The sequence below is a fragment of the Stegostoma tigrinum genome, chromosome 33 (genome assembly GCF_030684315.1).
Source record: "Stegostoma tigrinum isolate sSteTig4 chromosome 33, sSteTig4.hap1, whole genome shotgun sequence".
NCBI classification, from domain to species: domain Eukaryota; kingdom Metazoa; phylum Chordata; class Chondrichthyes; order Orectolobiformes; family Stegostomatidae; genus Stegostoma; species Stegostoma tigrinum.
In genome coordinates, this window is record NC_081386.1 from 19,862,568 (window position 1) to 19,876,237 (window position 13,670).

Genomic DNA, 13,670 nt, shown 5'->3' on the forward strand with positions numbered 1-13,670 from the left:
AACATTCATTGGTCACAGGCTTTAAAAGTAACAGGTGGTCAAACTAACTCTGCAATTGGTGCTGTTTACAGATTCAGCAATAATATTGTGGGGTGCAGTAGCTTAGTGGTTAGTAAGTGGTCAGATTAGTAATTCAGAGGCTTCTACTAATGATCTGGAGATGAGTTCCAGTCCAAAAACAAACAAAGAACTATACATGCTGGAACTCTGAAACAAAAACAGAAATTGCTGGAGAAACTAAGCAGGCCTGAGGAAAGAAAGCAAAATTAACATTTCGGGCCCAATGACCTCCTTCAGAACTTCAATGTTTTCCAGCAATTTCTGTTTCTGTTTGTAACACAGCAACCAGGGGAAATTAAATTCAGTTAATTATATCTGAAACTAAAAGCCAGTACCAGTAATGGTGATAATGAAACTGTTGCATGTGCTGTCATGCCAACCTGCCTTGTTCACGTTTCTTTGGGTAAAAATGATAGATTTCCTTTCCTAGCGAGGCCCTGTATATGGCTCCAGATCCACAGCAATATGTTTGACTCCAAATTGCCTTCTGAAATGACTTCGCAAGCCACTCACTTGTGTTCAGGAACATTGCTTACCACCAGTCACTTCCCTGTGCAAGCAGGGAGATGACATGAATGCTGGCTTTGCCCACTCGGCAATGCCCAATTCCCATGAGTCATTATGAGGGCAATTGACGCCATGGACGCTGGGATAATCTTTCCCCTTGTGACAGAGACTCAATCCAAGGGACACCATTTAAAACTAGGGGTGGGAGAGGGTCTCTAATTGAAGATGGAGAAAGTTTTTCCTCAGGCAATTGGCCCATGGAACTTCCTTCCCCAGAGAGCTCTAATAACAGGTCTGTTGATTATTGTTAAGGCTGAGTTAGATTCTCACGTTCTCTTCTAGGATACAGCTCATTCTCAATTGTCCTTGAAATGTGGCATATTAGGCCATTTCAGAGAGTACTTAAGAGTCTGGGTCATGAATAGGCCCAGCTAGGTAGGGATGATAGTATTCCTTCGTTACAGAGCCTGATGGGTTTTATTTTAACAACAATTAATACTCTCAGTAACAATGACCTATGAAACTAAATTTCCTTGCCAGATTTTTAAAATTGAATGCAAAGTTTACAGCTGCTATGGTAGGATTTGAACTCATGTCCCCTCTGCGTTAGTCTAGGCTTGTGCACTACTTAACCAGTGACATCATCACTACACCAGCACAGCAAGAGGGTATAACTATAAGCAGTAGAGTTGATGCCACAATCAGATTAGCCATGATCTTATGAAATGATAGAACAGGCCTGAAGGGCCGAATAGTCTTCTCCCACTCCTAACTCATTCTTTCATAATAAGATTACTGACCGGAAGTATTTCATGCCAGACTTCTCGACTTCCTGTGATATTTAAGTCATCCTTAGGCCTGCTGTCTGGGTATTGTAGGTTCGATTATGGAGTGCTGCTGTGCAAGTAATCTTTTTCATTAAGTCAGTACTCTCTGATAAAATGGCTAAGTTTCAAATAGTTTCATAACGCTTTGTCAGCTGCTTTGTCTTTTATAACTGTGTCAAACAAGCTTGTGAGAACAAACTGTCACCTGTGAATTTTAAAATGAGATTTACTTAGCTGTGTCCCACTGCCTGCTGTTGTCGTCCATTTCCCTTTTTATCATGCGGCTGTCGCAGGGAGTGGCTCCGAAAATAACTGGGTTAATCCCATTTGGTTGGTAAGCAGTTGGAACACACTACCTGGCAAAGTGACTATGCTCCTTTGTAAACTTGCATTCTCTTATTAAATCAGAGCAAGCCAAAATTTTGAGGGGGGCAAGCAACATCAGAGGAGCAGGAAAGCTTGACGTTTCGGTCGGGACCCTTCTTCAGAAGACTCGAAACGTCAAGCTTTCCTGCTCCTCTGATGCTGCTTGGCCTTGTGTGTTCATCCAGCTTCACACCGTGTTATCTCAGATTCTCCAGCATCGGCAGTTCCTACTACCTCTGTAAAAGTTTGAGGGGTAACTTTTTTGCACAGCGGGTGCTGCCGCCAGAGGAGGTGGTTGAGGTGGGTATAATCACCAGGCATTTGGATGGGTACGTGAACAGGAAGGGTTTAGAGGGATAGGGGCCAAATGCTGGCAAATGGGATTTGGTCGGATTGGGACGTCTGGTCAGTGCAGATGAGTTGGACTGAAAGTCTGTTTCTATGCTGAATGACTCTTACCTGCCGCAATATCCTCCTGAATATGTAGGCCCCTCATTGGGATTTGTTGCATGTTCAGGAACGTAGAGTTCTGTGGTGGGTCAGGACCCTTCCATTCATTCAGGGACTAGATTTGTATCCAGTTTGAATCCACTGTTTCTCTCTGTAATGGTTTGGACACTGTCCTTTAAATCTTCATTTTTTAAAAATTTTGCATGTAGATGGGGAGTGTCACAAGCTGATGTGGAAATATTGATGCCAGTGCAATAGATATTGTAGATATTGTGGGCAGTGGAGGAGGTTTGAAGGTAGAATAAGTTGACTGTAACATGGGTTGTGGACAAGTACTCCCCTAAAAGTCAACAAAATGACTGGGAAAGTTCCCTCCTGGAATGAACATTTGGAGAAAAGTCGAGTAATTTGAATTGAAGGAAATCTTGCAGAAGTGATAGAATGCAGAAAGAGGCCACTTGGCCCATCGTGCCTGTGCCAGCTCCTCAAATGCACGTCTATCACCCAGTGCCAGATTCCACAGGACCAGAAGCTGTTCTCCCAATCACAGGCTGGATCTCTTGCATGCTTGCTGCTGATGGGTTCACTCATGAGTCCATCATCAATCACTGTGAGATGGAATCAACTGTGATTGGAAGAGTAGCGAGCACTTTGATAAAGAACTCCAACGGTGAGGGGACCCAGTAGAGAATGGTGAGCTCATGGTCGGCGTGTCAAACAGGATCAAGAGTTGGGAGGACTCAGATGCTGAGGGCCAGTAATCAGCAGCTACTTTACCCTGACTGGGAACAGCCTTTAGACAAGGCAGCCACCTGGGTCCAGGAGTACTGGGGAAAAGGAGGAGGCTGCAAAGGGGATATGGGGGGCAGGAGTGTGAGGGGGAAGGCAGGGAGGCTGCAAGGGGATGTGAGATAGCATTGGAGACGAAAAGGGGACATTGGAGAGTGTGGAAGTTGCAAAGAATTCTCTCAAACCTGCCACTAAAGGAACACACCACCTACCAGCAGCTAGGAAAATGTGAAATCGCCAAAGTAGTGAACTACCTACAAATGAGTGGAGGCAGTGGCATTATGGTCATGTGACTGGATTAGCAATCCAGCACCCCAGGCTAGTGGTCCAGGGGCTTGGATTCGAATCCCACCATGACAGATCATCAAATTTATATTATATTTTTTAAAAAAGTGGCCTAATGGTGACCGTGACTGTTGATTTTTTGTTGTTTTTTTTAAAAATCCCATTGAGTTCACTAATATCGCTAGGGAAGGAAATCTGTTATCCCTACCTGGTCTGGCCTACACGTGACTCCAGGCCCACAGCAATGTAATTGACTCTTGACTGTCCTCTGGGCAATTAGGAATGGGCAATTAATGCTGGTCTAACTAGGAATGCCCTCATCCTGTGAGTGAATAAAACAGAAATGAATGTGATGACTCTAACTTAAGGCTTCAGGAGTGACTCTTATTAACAATGTAGTATTGTTGTTATAAGGAATGTGTGTGTTATGCAAGTGTTACATTTAATTTTGAGATCCTGAGATGCAGCAACGAGGCTAGTAACTGGTTAATATGTTCCAAGTTAAAATGCAGTGGGATCATCTTAGCTGTCACTCCACTAACCTGGAAGGTGTGACTGGGGTGATGGGTTTTTGTGATAATTTGGGAGGGAAAAAAACCGTTGCTAATTTACCCTTGTTGCTTTGTGCCTATTTAAATACAGTGACACCTAGGAAATCTAACACTTTCATGTCGTGTTGTGGCCACAGGGCCAGAAGCTGCTCCTCCAATCACAGGCTGGATCTCTTGCATGCTTGCTGCTGATAGGTTCATGCATGAGCCCATCATCAATCACTGTGAGATGGAATCAACCTGTGATTGGAGGAGTAGTGAGCACTTAGATAAGGAACATCCAGCAGTGAGGGGAGCCAGTAGGGAATGGTCTGCTGAAGGCTGGAGTGGTTGATGATTGTTGAGGGAATTAATGAATTCTTCCAAGCCTGCTTCCGTGTCAGTCTAAACATGGCACTTGTCAACACACACGCTGTTAGTACAGTAATACAGGTAGTGCTGACATGTGAATATGTCAACCCATTGAGGAGTTTGGTGAGAATGAATGAATAGCCCCAGTGAAAGTCCACAGAGGAGCAATCAGAAAATTAAACTTGTGCCCTGTTTGGAATCCTTCACAGATTATGTCATTTGCTATATTCAACTCATTCCTGAAGACACCGGGAAGTCAGTGGCGTCTTGGCCATTTTCACATAATAATTTGATGGTTGACAGTAATTTGGATCAGCCTGCACACACTCTGCCCTGTGGGTTTTTTGTACTTCGAGGAAGGATAGAACCAGGCTCGATAGCAGTCTACTATGAAAGAGTGTTAAGCCCTTGGCACTAGACTTGCAAGTTCCTGTCAATTTAGAGCTGACTTTAATCTATACTTCTTGCTGGAGTGGACCTGGGAATTCTGCAATTTGGAGTCAAGACTGGAAAAAGATTTCCTTTCTTTTTAAACACTTCAGAATTTTGTCTTTTCTGAGCTTTGATAACTGATGTTCACATGAAGCAATGCCCTTTGAACTTTGCTTTCACTCAAACGGCAAAATGATTGGTTCCCAACCTTCGGCCTAGGAAGGATATTCTTCAGTAGGTCTCGGCGTAGCCCCTGCTCCTGGTGACAATTTCTAAGCCTTTTGTTTCAGCTAAAGGAGGCCAGCTGTACGATATATTGGGTTTTCATATTGACTAGCTGTGAGGTTACATCTGGAATTGTTGGCATTTGATTTGTGCCAATTAGTTGAGTAATGACAATTAAAACTCCTTGTCCCTTCCCAGAACATTGGAATCTTGCCAGGAGCACTTGAGAAACTGAGGAAAGCCACCCACCAATTTTGTATCTCGAGCTTGCTTTGCAAATCATTTTCTGTTTGCTGTACATTTCTCGCTGCAGCCATTAGGAGCAGGGAGCCTTCATGATGCATCCTTCCAGCTCATCAAGTTAAATGCTGATGTACCCATTTACTGGTTGCTGTGGAGATCCTCTCCCATCTCCAAAATTCTTTTTATTTCCATTGCAGCAAGAGAATTACCTTACGAGAACTAGCCCAGCACGTTCCCATTTTGTGCAAATTCCGATGAAGTTCCAAGAGTTACCGGTAGAAGCCGAATGTGGATTGCTAAGCTTTCACAGAACCACTTTTATTTTGTCCAAGGGAATAACTGCTTTCTGATGTTGTCTGGATTGCTTTCCATAAAACTTGAAAATATTTCCCCAGTGAGAGTGCAAGTGAGTGTTTTCAGTCTGACTCTGCATTATGAAGTGTATATTAATGAGATCTATACACAGCGATGTGTGTGGAACAAGGGAGTGGTTTTGCTTCTTTGGAAAATAAGCTTCTTTGGTAAGGCTGATGTGCTGCCCTTCCCCTAATTGCCCTTGAACTGAGTGGCATGCAGAGAGACCACTTCAGAGAGCATTCACGTTGCTGAGGGCTGGAGTAACATAGAGGCTAAATCAGTTGAGGACAGAAGATTTCCTTCCTTGTAGGACATCAGTAAATCAGATGGGTTTTCTTCACAATAAGCAACAATTCTGATGCTGGTCATTGCTGAGACTAGCTTCTATTTTCCAGACTTATTGATAGTATTTAAGTTCCACCAGTTGCAGTGTTGGGATTTGAACCTGGGTCCAAAAAGCTTGAGTCATGGCAATGGGTCCAGTGACATTCTCACAACGCTGTTATCTCCTCTGCCCATAGGAATATAAGACTTTTAGCCAACTTGAATTCATTTGTCCCTAATTCTGATTTGACGTTGATCAGTAGCTTCGTTTCTTCCTGTCTGGGGTCTGAAATCTTCAAACCCATCTATACTGTACTTTTCTTAACTGACTCCAACCGTGAATCATTGACCAGTTGAAGGTGGGCTCCCAGAATGTGACAAATACGTATCAAACTTTGAATAACTTTGTGTAAGTCTTAAGGCAAATACCATAGATACGTGCCCGAGCGTGTTGTGTTTGCTTGATAACTTCCAAGTCAATCAGTAATGTTCAACAATTACAGGCCAGATCCACCTTGTTTTATAACTTTCCTGTTTTCAAATGCATTACCTTCCTGTTCTACATCAAAAGTCTTGCAACACTCCTGAGCCCATTTCCTTTATTGGTTAAAATATTTTAGGAGTGCTGTGCTTCTTTCTATACTGGGGTGGGCGGAGTGAGGACATAGAATTATGGAGAAGAAAGAAGTCAATATAGAATCCAAAGTGAACAGACTTTGTCCTTGATTTGAATTGGATCTCAGATTGGTTTAGTGGCAGCAAGCAGAGGATGATGTTGGAAGGCTGTAACCAGTGATCTACCACACAGTTCAGAGCTGGGTTCCTTGCCATTTATAGCATATTCAGGGTTTGAGTGAAGGTTTTGTAGCTTGGGTACTGGTTGTAGATGTTGGTGTGTTCGCTGAGCTGGGAGGTTTGATAACAGACATTTTGTTCCATTACTAAGTGACATCCTCAGTGTAGTGGAGCTGCCTGTGAAGCGCTGTTGTCTCCGAGTAAGGAGACAAAACGTCTGCTATTAAACCTGCCAGCTGGGCGAACGCACCAACATCTATTTATAGCATATATTAATGATCTAGACGTGTATTGGAATGTAGATCAGTAAATTTGAAGATCAAATGAAATTAATGCTGTGGTAATTCGCAAGGAAGGAAGCCTTAGACTAGAGGATAATATAGATAGGCTAGTCAGACAGGCAGAACAGTGACAAATAGAATTGACACTGGAAAAGTGTGAGGTGAGACATTTTGGGAGGACTAACTAGGTGAGGGAATACGGGACCTTAAGAAGTGCAGAGGATTATAGGGACCTTGGTGTACATGCCCTTCTGCCTTCAGGGATCTATGGACAGATAGGTAAGCTGGTTGAGAAGGCTTATGGGATACTTGCCTTTATTAGCCTTGAATACAAGCGCTGGAGCTGCGTCTAACTTCAGTTAGGTCACAGCAGGATGACTGTGCAGTTTTAGTTGCCGTACTGTAGGAGGGATGTGATAGTGCTAGAGTTGGGGCGTAGGCGATTCACCCAGGATGTTAACTGGGATGGGTGTTTCACTATGAAGACAGAATAATCAAGTCTTGATTGCCTTTTTCGCTTTGAGCAAGGAAGACTGAGAAGAAACCTTTTTGCGGAACGTGAAATTTAGGTGTATAGATATGGTAAACGGGAAGAAATCTTTCCCCTTAGTAAAGGGGTCAGTTACCAGGGAAATGACTTTAAGATAAGAGCAGGAGGTTTAGAGGGGTTATAAGATGCAGGGTTTAGATGAACACTTGAAAAACAGTAGCATACAAGGACCTAGAAAAATGGGACTAGAGTAGATACTGCTTGATGTCCAGCCCAGACATGATGGGCTGAAGAGCTTGTTCCTGTGTGGCAAATCTCGATGATTAAGTTATCCTTTAGTTTAAATTGGTTTGGTGAAAGCTGATTCATCCTGTAACATGGATGATGCAATGTATCGACAAACTTCACTTTCATTCACACGTTTGAGAAATGAGAGAGAAGTTTTTTTTCCTAATTTAACAAACCCAGCAGAGAATGGACAGACACAGTGGACAGTCAGTGAAAAATGACATCGGGTGACCTTCCCTACTTAATATCCCACTTCAGACCTTCACACCTCAGCTACTGAAGCAGTCTATGTCCTGATGCAAAAGGACCCAGGCAATATCTAAGCAGGAGCTGATGTGGCAGCATAACATTCGTCCCACACAAATGCCAGTCAATGACTACCTCCAACAAAAGAAGATATAACCATTGCCCCAAGACATTTGATATCATTTCCATCATTGAATTCCCCATTGTCAACATCCTGGGGGTTACCATTAACTAGAAACTGAGCTGGACGAGCCATATAAATACAGCAGCTCCAAGAACAGGTTAGGGGCTAGGAATGCTGCAGCAAATAATTCCCTTCCCGACTCCCTAAAGACTGTCCTCCATCTACAAAGCATAAGTCAGGAGTGTAACAGAATACTGTCCACATGTCTCGATGGGTACAGCTCCAACAATACTCAACCTTGATGCAGTCCAGGACACAGGAGCCCATTTGCTTGGCACCATAATGATAAACATCCACTCCCTTCACCACCAGTGCTCAGTAGCAGCAATGTGTACTATCTACAGCATACAGAAATTCACCAAGGCTCCTTAGACACCACCTTCCAAACCCACGGCTACTTCCACGCCGAAGGACGAGGGCAGAAGAGATGTGGGACACCATCACCTGCAAATTCCCCTCCGGTCCACGCCGCCTCCAGACTTGAAAATATATCGCCATTCCTTCGGTGTTATTGGATCAAAATCCTGGAATTCCCTCCTTTACTGAGAGTTTGGGTCTATGTATGTGGGCTGCAATGGATCAAAAAGGCAGCTTACCACCATGCTCCCAACTAGAGCTGGGCAGTATATACTGGCCTTGCTATGAATATGCATAGTCCATGAATGATTAAAATGGTAATAACAATGGAGAGCTGAGAGGATCAGATTAACCACTCAATTAGAATAAAATTGTCCTCAGAGTTTTGGAATGGAGGGTATGGAGTGGTGATTTAGAAAGGGAGGAGATTGCAGGTGAAATCTTATGCCCATTCTGTGACCTGTTTGGTAGTGAGGGGGGTGTAAATTTAATCTGGTGGTGGGATGATGGGTGGGGACCCAACCATCTTTACCCCCTCTGTTCTGATTTCTGTCCATGTTGGGAAGTATCTTAGTGCCCTGTCACCAGCTGATGCCCACATTAGAGCTTCAGACAGCCGTCTCTGGGATTATCTGAGTGGCAGGTGGGGCACAGATTAAAATTGCAGTGAGACTGCAGGAACCTGCTGCTTAACTGATCAGATTAAAGGGTTGAGATATAAAGAGGAAGGTGCGTTCAATGTCAAATCTAGGACATAAAGAGAGGGCGACCGAGGAAAATGGATAAAGTGGCAAAGTAAGATTTTTTTTGTTAAAGAATCGAATTTTCGGAATAATGAGTGGGCATTTTATAATTGTTCATTATCTGGGAATGAGAGTTTGGCAATCAAGAACAATTATCACAGTTTTGAAGGGGTACCCACAGTAGTGATAACTAGATTTAACTCTCTGCAAGAAGTTTAATCAGCACTAACAGTTCAAATGCAGCTACTTCATGGGAATGGGGCAGATGTGAAGGAGAAAGTGCCTTTTTTTTTGCAACGATAATGATGGCAAAGCACCGTTTGTGCAGCAATTTTTGTTGGATTACCATACAGTCTCTTCCTCACTATAAGCTCCTGGCTGATCTGTGCAATAGTAACTTGGGTCAAATGCTGTTATTTGTTTCAGAATAGTCTGCCTTAATATGGCAGTTGGTGTGTGTTTTACTTCAATTTTCTCAATCTAGTGCTTCCTATGTATTTGTTTCAGTTAGTTGTAGGGTTGAACTCAGACTCTGATTGTTGGAACATCAGAAATCAAAATAAAGGATTTCTGTTGCTGATGGCTTCCGTCTGACTTGCGTCTGGTCCTAGTGTGGACACAGCTGATGTTATTACTGGACAAGTCAGATCCCAGACTGAAACCTGGGTTGATGGATCTTCTTTTAGCTTTAACAAGGTTATCTTTTTCTGAAATGTAAGCATGCAATGGTGTGGAATTAGCTTCAACAATAAAACATACATATTATGCAAAAAGAAATGGAAGAATGGAATAAACCAACATATTTACATTATAAAGATAGTAGGAACTGCCGATGTTGGAGAATCTGAGATAACAAGGTGTGAAGCTGGATGAACACAGCAGGCCAAGCAGCATCAGAGGAGCAGGAAAGCTGATGTTTCAGGTAGAAGAAAGGTCTTGACTTCCTGCTCCTGAGATGCTGCTTGGCCTGCTGTGTTCATCCAGCTTCACGCTGTATTTACATTATAATATGAGTTTTTAAAGGTTTTGAAACATACTGCAAAATTGTATCCCGTTTGAAATAACTCCATGAAGGGTGGTTTGGTGGCATCTGCATAGTGTACAACACTAACCCAGATAACACAGCCCGCTCTGAGTGAACAGAACTTCTGACACACTCTGTTTGTTTATATATTTTTCTATGAACTCTTGGTTACATTTTAATGCTTTTTCTTTTCTCAAACCCCTACATGACTGCTACACAGCAGATGTCCTTATTTTCCCCACAACACCCGTGTGGAGATTCAGTAGAAACACCATGTGAAAAATCATTTTATTCAGCATTTCCACCAACACGCGAAATGCCCACGTGGCTAGGGAACCAGTCACAAGCCAAACCTGGTAGGGGCAACGCTCATGTGAAAATCAAAGTGAAGTGGAGAGGGTACGGCTTCAAATCAAAATAGAGTCGGTGGAGGAAATAAAGCACTCCATCTGCTGACTCTTGCCCCTCTTCCGCGGCTGTGTTCGAGCCTGGGTGTCCCTGGCCACGTGGGGGTTTTGCCTGCTAGTGGAAATGGCCCGCTGCTAAAACAGTCTGCCACTTCATTAGATGGCAGAACACGCACAGACAGATGATGTGAGAGGCCACTACTGGCATAAAAGGCCTCCTGCACCTGATATTGGTCTCTCATCCAAGTACTAATCAGGCCTGAGCCTGCTCACCTTCCAAGATCAGACCAGATCAGGTGTTTCAGACTAGTATGGCCACAGGGAACACTCCTGCTTATATCAATCAGCCAGGGTTCCTTGACTGGAGCTGTCAACCTTGTCCAGTCTGGCTGGCCTCGTTCCAATCGCTACACCATTCATCCTAGCATTATCCTTTTAGAGTGCTCACAGCAGACAGAAGGCTGATATCTTCTGTGTCAGATCTGAAATATTTAACTTAACGGGATGCTCTAATTCCCAGTCCTGAGAATCTGATGGCTTTTCATAGAGTTATAGAGACATACAGCATGGAAACAGACCCTTTGGCCCAACTCGTTCAAGCTGACCAGATATTCCAAATGAATCTAGTCCCATTTGTCACCATTTAGCCCATCTCCCTCTAAACTCTTCCTATTCATGTGCCCATCCAGACGCCTTTTTAAATGTTGTAAATATGCCAGCCTCCTCTGGCAGTTCATTCCATACACACACCACCCCCTGCATGAAAGAATTGCCCATTAGGTCCCTTTCAAATCTTTCCACTCTCTCCTTAAAATTATGCTGCCTAATTTTGGACTCACTGGGGTTCATGCAGATCATGTCCACCACTCCGCCCTCTTCAATCATCTTTGCTAGTACTTCAAAAAACTCAATCAAGGTAGTGAGGCACGATTTCCCACAAAGTCATATTGATCATCCCTAATCAGTCCTTGCCTTTCCAAATACGTGTAAATCCTGTCCCTGAGGATTCCCTCCAACAACTTACCCATCACCAATATCTGGTTTACAGTTTCTTAGCTTTTCCTTACCACTTTTATTAAATAGTAACACCACATTAGCCAACCCTCAATCCTTCAGTACCTCACCCGTGGCTATTGATGATACAAATATTTCAGCAAGGGCCCCAGTAATCACCTCCCCAGCTTTCCTCAGAGCTCTAGGGTACCCCTGATTAGGTCCCAGGGATTTATACACCATTGTGTGTCTTAAGATATCCAGCACCACCACCGATGTAATGGGAAAAATTTTCCGGATATCGCTATTTATTTCCCCACATTCTCTATCTTTCATACCCTACTCCACAGTAACCATTGATGCAAAATACTTGTATAGTATCTTCCCCCATGTCCTGCGCATCCACACAAAGGTGGCCTTGCTGATCTTTAAGGGGCCCTATTCTCTCCCTAATTACTCCTTGTGCTTAAAGTATTGGTTGAATCTCTTTGAATTCTCTTGAACCCTATTTGCCAAAGCTATCTCATGTCCTCTTTTTGCTGTCCATCTCTCCCTTGAGTATACTCCTGCCTTTATGTTGTTCTAGGGAATTACTTGATTTCTGCTATCTATACCTACATATGCTTCCTTCTTATTCTTAATAAAACTCTCAATATTCCCTTGAGTCTTCATACAACTGAGCTTAGACTTTCATAGCTTCAAATAATTCTTTCAGGATTTTAAATGTTCTGGTTAGAAAATTTAAAATTCAACTTCTTACATTACACTGAAGTAACCTATTTCTGAACAGTTCTGAAATATGGCCTTCTTCAAGAGAAACAGTTTAATTTGTCTAACTTCGCCTATGACTTCTAAAAATCCTGAACTGAAACCCAAAGTTTTCTTTCAACTGTGGTTCTTTTTTGCACCTAACGAGAAAAAAAGTCTTAATACCACATCCTTTAATTGAAGGCCAATGCACAATTGTGGACTCTGTTTGTTCAAAACTCAACCAATGAAAATAAACTCCAGCATTCACCAGGAAGTAAACTCTTTCTCAAACTGTGTTTAAAAATAAATCCCAAAAGCTACAGTAATACTTGTAAGGTAATCGTTAAAGCACCTCACAGGCACAGTCTAAAACCAATATGCCACTATTTCAGTATCCAAACTTTTAAATAAAATATTTCTTCAAAGTTTCTACTTTCTGCCACAGTCCCCTTGGAAAAGGGCAAAACATTTTCCTGCCATCAATAAGTCAAAATTAAGTATTAAATGCAGTTCTTCCAAAGCCTTGTTGCTATGTGAGCCCATTTTCATACCCCAGACTCTGTGTGTGCTCCCAAGTGAAATAAGGGGTTGGGATTATACAAGGGTTAAAGAGTTGTTGACCGGAATTGATAGGTAGAAGTACTGCTGGATTTGCTCTGAGAAAAGTGAAGGCTCACCTTTTTTCCAGGCGGTGGTTGTAGCGACAATCGGTTGTCTTACCCATGCCCACTGCCAGAAAGTCTGACCATTCAAAGGGACCTCAGTCGCTGCAATTCAGTCAGTGCTGAACAGCTGCCATTCCTGGCTTGCAGCTCACGACCCCAAAATCTCATTCTGTGACACTGCTGGGGGTCACGAACCCCAGCTGGGATCTGTAGCTTTAATATATAAAACAAGACTGTCATGTTACCGCTGCCTAACATTTAATGTCAGTGATTTTGATTTAATAGAAGGTTGTATAATACACACTGATTTTCTTTTCGACCTGTAAAGCTGCTTGTTCTGTTTTCGTTTGGTTAAACTAGCTGTACTGAATCTTCCAGAAGTTTTTTTGATGAGTTTGTTTGTCCTGACACTGCAAGAGGATTACAGTTGCTTTTAATAATCTGTAATACGTGGTAAGTTTAATGCTAATTATTTGGGAAAAAGAAATTTAAACTTCTCATGACTTTGTCTATCTTTAATTTCCACATCTGTCTCAGTTTGCATTGACCAGAACCATCTTGCCAGTTCCACCAAATGTCAACAAACCAAACAAAGGAACAGTCACAAATTCCTTCCAATGGAACTAAGTTGGATGAGAATTGTGCCGAATGAACCACCCTCGGGGACACTGCATAACAAG

At 42.8% G+C, this 13,670-nt stretch overlaps 1 protein-coding gene across 4 annotated transcripts in view; it reads left to right on the forward strand.

Moving 5' to 3' along the window:
* LOC125467222 (unconventional myosin-Va) overlaps positions 1 to 13,670 on the forward strand; it is a 199,052-nt gene that overhangs the window by 54,901 nt on the left and 130,481 nt on the right. The window lies entirely within an intron of this gene.